Here is a 7,041-nt window from a genome sequence, read left to right as displayed (position 1 = left end):
AAAGGCCACACAATTAAACAAACAAAGGCACACAAACGTCTTAACTAGGCTTGACTCACTTAAGGATTGGGTATGTCCCCAGCAGAGTCGCCATCTGTCGTACCTCATAGAAAAAAATGATGGGAATACGACCTATGCGGAACGCGATCGCACGCTCGCAATGATGGACTGAACAGAGTCGCCATCGAACTTTATTTATTCCTAAAAAGGAAAGGGGAAATATCGATAAAACCCAAGACAAAACGACAATGATTATTGGTTGTCGCAACCAAATCAGGGTTCGGGAGTCGATTACGCAAGGGGAAGGTATTAGCACCCCTCACGTCCGTTGTACTAAATGGGAACCATTAGGTTAGTTGCGTGCGTTAATGTTAGTTTGAAATGTTAGGCTTTTCAAGTTATTAAGTGGGAAAGAATAGAAGAGAGGAGAATATTTTTGGATTTTTGACGAAGGACTAAACCTAAGTTATTTATTAGTGAGCCTGACAAGATTTACAAATCCTGCTCCTACGTATCTCAATAGAGAAATCAAGGCTTACGTAGTTCTGGGTAGAAAAATGTTTGTTTGTTGGTCAATTTTAGCGAAAGCTACTTTGTGTCAAATCGACGAAAACATTGTTGGACTACCCAAAACAGGTGAAAAAACATTGCCTTGCATTATTTTGAAACAAAGTACCTTTCATTTTGAGAAAAGGTTTAAGAGTCAATCGCACGGCGGCGAGAAAAGGAATTGATTGGTTTGATGTGTTTTGAGTAATGGCGAGAACTTGGATGAGCGAGATATCCATCTCGAATCCTAGTCTCGGGAGTGCGTGGTATACATCACGTTCCATTTCCATCTTATTTGTAAAAATGTTTAATAAGTATTAAGTGTTTTTTGAGGTTTGATTGAGAAAGGGTTTAAAGAAACCGCATTGACAATTTTAAATGATGGCGAGAGCTAAGATAGGCAAGGCATCCGCCTCGAATCTTAATCTCAGAAGTGCGTGGTATACACCACGTTCCATTTCCATCTTTATTGGAAAGTGTTTAGTAATGGAATTAAGAATTTTTGAGTTTTTGTTATGAAAATGACTTGACATTAGATCAAGCATTTGATGAGCGATTGGGAAAGATTTGAATGAGTGTTTGAGAGAAACAGAATAAATAAATTTGGATGATGGCGAGAGCTAGGATCGGCGAGACATCCGTCTCGAATCCTAGTCTCAGGAGTGCGTGGTATACACCACGTTCCATTTCCATCTTTATTGAAAATGTCTTGAATATGAATTAATATTTTTTTTTGAGTTTTTGATTATGAGAAATGGCTTGACGTTGGATCAAGCATTTGATGAAAGTTTAAGAGAAATGGAATAGAATGGGAAGAAGAAATGGATTGATTTGTTTATTGAGAAAATACTCGACGTTGGATCGAGTCTTATTTTTGATCTTTTGGAAATTATTGATTTTATTCTTGTGTTAGTATCTAACTAAACAGCCAAGCAAATAAGAAAAATAAAACGGTAACATTATTACACATCGGGGGAGTGGGGTACATTTTGTCAAATGGGGATTCAAAGTACTGAAATAATTAAATCGGGCCCAAACAACAAATAATGCAATGTATGAGTGTAAGTGCAAAAGAACTGTCTCATTGTAAGAAAGCCCAAGAGTAAGCTATGTGAGGTTGATGGCGATGCTTAAAAGCAATCGACTTACAAGGGTATGGAAATGGGGACTCGACGTCGAATCGAGAATTAAGTGATATTTATCATTATTATTTTTTGAATGGTTTTTTTCTTTTTATCAATGAAATTGAGATGATTTATCATGATTGAAACATACCTCACACATAAAAATAAATAATTCACATAAATCCCAAAGAAAGAATAATCACCTAAGTTATATTAAAAATAAAATAATAAAAAAAATAAACAATAGAAACATGTTAGTAGTAAGACTATATAATTAAATGTGATAATTAAAGGAAAATATGAGACAGTCAAAATGTTGGAGAACCCAACACGACACAACTGGGTATCGAACCCAGGACCAAAGCGGAGGTGAGCTATCTCCATCTCCACCAGGCCATGACTAGCTTACTGCTAGATTAAGACCAACAAAAACTATGTTCTAACTGAAAACTCCCCAAGGGAGAAAACGAGAAAGGCCAAACATGAGCTAAGTTTGTTTAAGGCCCATGAACCTAAATCTCAACTTGGGTAGTTGAGGCCCACTTCAGCAAAGTCCAAGGGCGAAAACGGCAGGGAAGTACAACGGTCACATGGAAACTCGGACAAACGTGAGGGAGCACCGAACAAAGTAGCCAACTTTGGCATTTGGAAAGGCAACGTAATTAATGACCTTAAAGCCTTGATGAGATCCAAATAAAACACCAACATACGGTGAGAATAATCACTTTCGCCTCAAATCCTCTTCTCTGCTTGAGACATTCATCTCCTCCCTCACTCGAAACAAAAACAAACTCACAGATTAAACCTAAACTGTTACTCCTATCACAAACCAAACTCAACACTAAAAGCACGCAAAGGCAAACAACATCATCAAAATCATGAACCCTAAACAAATAAGGTCGACCTTGAATATCGAAGAACAAGAAGGGACAATCACTTACAGAGAAGTGAATCAAGCGTGAAAAAACATTACACATACATTGTAATACATTCGGTGGCATCAACATGAATCCAAGTATGACATGATAAAGAAGAGAAAAAGAACTACCAACTCGAGATTCTTCAGAGGCAGATGAATAGGTATGTGCTTTTCCACTCTTCTTGTTTCTTCGGATCCTATCCTTTCTGGTTTTTAGCGTCTCGCCGTCCAAGGAGAATCTTAGGGTTTTTGCTAATGCTCTTTGTCGTATTGAAAGTTTTTTAGGGTTTTTTGCTTTTGAACAGTAGCCGCTCCCTTCTAGGGTTTATGTGAATAATGGTCCTTCTTTTATATGTCACTAATCTCTTTCCTCTAATGTGCAGCGGAGGCTCTCGTACGGAGGATGTTGGGGAAATTTTGTCCTCATCCCCAGTTGGTGGTCCCCCTTCTCTACTCTTCATCCTACCCTTCACCTTACCCTTTTACTGCGGGTAATAGGTAGAGTCACTGTTGTAACTTATTTAGACAAAAGTTGAGTATGTGTGCTTTTTTTTTGAATTATATTGATTCTTGCCATGTTGTTAATTTGCAGATGTTGTGACGAAAACAGGAGTTGAAGAGAGCAATCAAACGTGAGTGTGTCTGCACTGTGAGGTGAAACTGCAGATGATGGTTGGTAGGATGGAAGTGGTGTAGGACCAATTCTAAGGTTAGGGTCTTCGTGAAGGTTTAGATCTTGTCCTAATTCAACCCAAGATGGTATTTGAATTTCTGGCTTTAGAAAACTGAGATTTTGTTGCTTTTTTTTTTGCAGCAATCATTTCTCCAATTTGCATTAAATTCAGTTCTGTTCCATTATCTTGATGTAGTGAGCATTCCAAATTCTCAACAACAGAATGAGGCAGAATAATCGATCCTTCAGAACTGCTTGGAGAGTCTTCAGATGATTCCATGTGGCTGCAAATCAATACAGAGCAATGAGCTATTCTCCATATCATCATTCAAATTATGGACTTGAATCCCTTTTAAGAATCCATATGATACAGGAGTGATTTGTGCCAAATTGTATATAAGAGATCGACATGAAGCAATAGAAGCATGCTTACAAACTTTTGCACAATTATTATTTGAGAGCTTAGGATTCTGAAAACATTTTCTAATCTTTTCATTAACTGTTTAAAGAGTTTCCAGTTTTCCATTTATTTCCAATAATGATATATGTTCATGGAGATAGCCATATATGATAGTTTCTGATGTATCATGACACTCAATTTCAGGAAAGCTGCATATTTCTGGCCTTATGGACATGCTTGAGCTCCAATTACATGGAGAAGACGGATCTTTCAGTTTGCAAGACCATGAATCCTCTTCCAACATGAACATTGAAATTGAAAGCAGGTTAATCTCATTTTATAGAGAAACTAAAGAGGCGATTGATTCTGTTTCGAGACTGGTTTTGATTGACTTGTTTGTCCCTTAAGTTTCCTACTAAAATGTCACTATCCTTTGTTAATGAGCCAAATATGTAAACTTGCTGACTTAGAAATTTCACGTTCAGTGGCAGGTTTGACCCAATGTGTCTTCATCTCACGAGGACCACTGAGTATACTGCTGCGCAACTTGGTGCTTTTAACGACCCGACTGCAGACGGGAATTGCTTGGGAAACTGTAATGAATGGAGCCAGAAAGTAGTCCTTTAAAATTGTAACTAGCATGTACAAGTCCCAGAATAACGGCAGTCCATGATACTACATTTCTTATTGTCATTTTTCAAACACTTTAACCTTGTTTTGTTTTTCCTACTTTCATGTACATATCTACAAGGACATACAAATTGGTCCCACAGTCGTTTTTGCCTCAAGCTATGAAATGTCGGCTCAGACGCAGTAGCAGGTATTTGAGATAAGGTTTGTTGATACTTTGGAGAAATGCCCTTCTCGGTTCCATTTTGTTCTGCTTGTGGTGTGAGTCCTTAATGCGTGTTTCCAACTCTGTTTCAGGTAGCGTTGTAGCAGAAACAATCCAATTTGAAGTTTGGGCTGCGGCGGCCGGAAGAAGTCATAGACACGTTGGTGCCAAGACTAAGGTCGACCGTGTTGTTATACTGTAGTCAAATTGCTGCAGAATGCTCAATTTTACAAATCCAAATGGTATTCTGTCTCTGGAGGCTTCCTAATCAAAGATGTGAAGGTGTCTCAAAGTGATCAATTTTGATACAACCTTTGTAGAAAGCTCCACTTTTTCATTAGGTTTCAATGTTAGTGTTTGTAACAAAACTGCTTAAGGATTTATAAAGACTTCCCAGTTCTCTACAGTTGGACAAGTTAAGATATCTTAAATGTTTCAATTTTCTAATTGATCTAGAAAACTTGCTTAAAGAACAATCTGTCAGCTTCCAGACACGCAAGTGTTTGAATTTTGAAATGATTGACAATTCATCCTCATTGAATTCTTCCTCATTGGAAGACAGTAAAATCAAAGTTCGCAGCCTACTTCCATCTAATGAGTCCAACAAATGAATTGCCTTGGATTCCAATGATACATGCATGAGTTTTTGTACACGGCTTTTTGTCTCACTGTCTAAGTAACAACAAACATTGCCAGCTACTTGCATTCCAAGATCATGCATTAAATCATGCATTTCGAAACTAACTATATCACCATCTTCACCCACTTTTGCATCTTGGAAATATGACCTCATCAAGAAAAAAATTCACAAATTCTTAACCAGTGTCTTCCACGAGTTGCTTTTCATCTGAGCATTGAAGATAACCCTGTGCCATCCAAAGTTGAATCAACAGATCCTTCTCGATTTCACAATCGTTAGGAAATAAAGAGCAATAGGAAAAACATTGTCTTAACCGAGGTGACAAACTTTGGTAACTTATTTTCAGGATTGGTAGTATGAAGCTTTCTCTGGCTTCGCCTAATTCCAAAAACACGCCTTGTAAGACATCGATCCATTCAGTTTCTTCACTTTTACTCTGTTATAGGCCTCCCAGTGTTCTAATTACTAGTGGAAGTCCCATGCACTTTTCTGCTATTTGTTTGCCAATTGATTCAAGTTTTTGATCCACTCCATTGATTTCATTCCTAAATGTCATTTTCTTTAACAGACTCCAAGATTCATCTAGAGTCAAACAATTCAAAAAGTAGAGGTTGCTTGTTTCCAGTCTCTTGGACGGTCTTTCACCAGCTAAATTTTCATGAAGTTTATGTCTTTGATACCATTTCTCTCATAACACTCAGAGCTCCTAAGTCCATAAGCAAAACTAATGTTTTTTAGATGGGTATTTAAAAATCTCTCCATGTTCTTAAGAAAGTGACCGAAAAAACCAATCTCTGGATCTGATAACGAGTCCACACAAAGAATGTAGGTGAGTATCCTCATGACCAGATGAAAAGGTCATGAAAAAGAAGAATGCAAACGAATGATTGATGTGGCAAAATTTTCAGGGCCAAAATCGGGGTATGACAGCCAGGAATATGAACAAATGTCTTACCCTGTTGGAGATCATACCATCCTTGAGAGAGCACTGAGGATCTCCTAAGTATCCTTTTGGCATTGTGAATGTTCACTTTGTTTAAAAACAAATTATGAAAAATTTGTTTCTTCAAAACAATGATATTTTCTCAATTTAAAACATGCAAAACATTTGTTGAATGAGAACAAATAAGAGTGTAAATAATTGGATAAAAGGCTCAAATTTATTTGATGGAATGGTAGTCTGCAAATGGCAAGACTCCAAAGATCTATACAAGTTTGAAGTTGGTGATATATATTGGAAAAGGGCTACATTGAACATAATGACCATTTCTCCACCAATTCTGAATTCGATGTATTCGAAGCTTCGGTTGATGACGAATGGGCAAGAATTTCCGACGGATGACAATTGTAGAACAAAGTCTTGTTAGGATGCAGTTACTTGCCAAATCCCTAATTTTTGCCTAGATTGCCCCAGGATGAGGTACTCAGTCTAGCGGGATACAAATATTCATTTTTTCACGTCTCTAACTTTTGCCTGGACCGCCCTTTCGGGTTTTCGATCCACCGAGACGCTCATTTTTGCCTAAGCCGCCCTTTAGGGTTTTCAACTTAGCGAGCTATTCTGTTTTTATTTTTAGGCGAAGTATTTCTTGACTGCATCCGAATTCACAGGACGAGTGAAATCCTCCCCATCCATAGTTGTAAGTATCAAAGCACCGCCTGAAAAGGCTCTCTTAACAACATATGGACCTTCATAGTTTGGAATCCATTTGCCCCTAGAATCGGGCGCGAAAGACAAGACTTTCTTGAGCACAAGGTCACCCTCTCGGAACACACGAGGCTTGACCTTCTTATCAAAAGCTTTCTTCATTCTCTGATGATATAACTGACCATGGCACATGGCAGTCAATCTCTTCTCTTCAATCAAATTCAGCTGATCATAACGACTCTGAACCCATTCA

General features: G+C 37.9%; 1 pseudogene; it reads right to left on the bottom strand.

The window, feature by feature from the left end:
- Positions 1–3,531: 3,531 nt before the first annotated feature.
- Positions 3,532–5,983, bottom strand: LOC127131672 (putative disease resistance protein RGA3; annotated as a pseudogene).
- Positions 5,984–7,041: the final 1,058 nt, after the last annotated feature.

The sequence above is a fragment of the Lathyrus oleraceus genome, chromosome 3 (assembly GCF_024323335.1).
Source record: "Lathyrus oleraceus cultivar Zhongwan6 chromosome 3, CAAS_Psat_ZW6_1.0, whole genome shotgun sequence".
Taxonomy (NCBI): domain Eukaryota; kingdom Viridiplantae; phylum Streptophyta; class Magnoliopsida; order Fabales; family Fabaceae; genus Lathyrus; species Lathyrus oleraceus.
The sequence above is the reverse complement of the archived record's forward strand: the minus strand, read 5'-3'. Positions and strand labels throughout refer to the sequence as shown.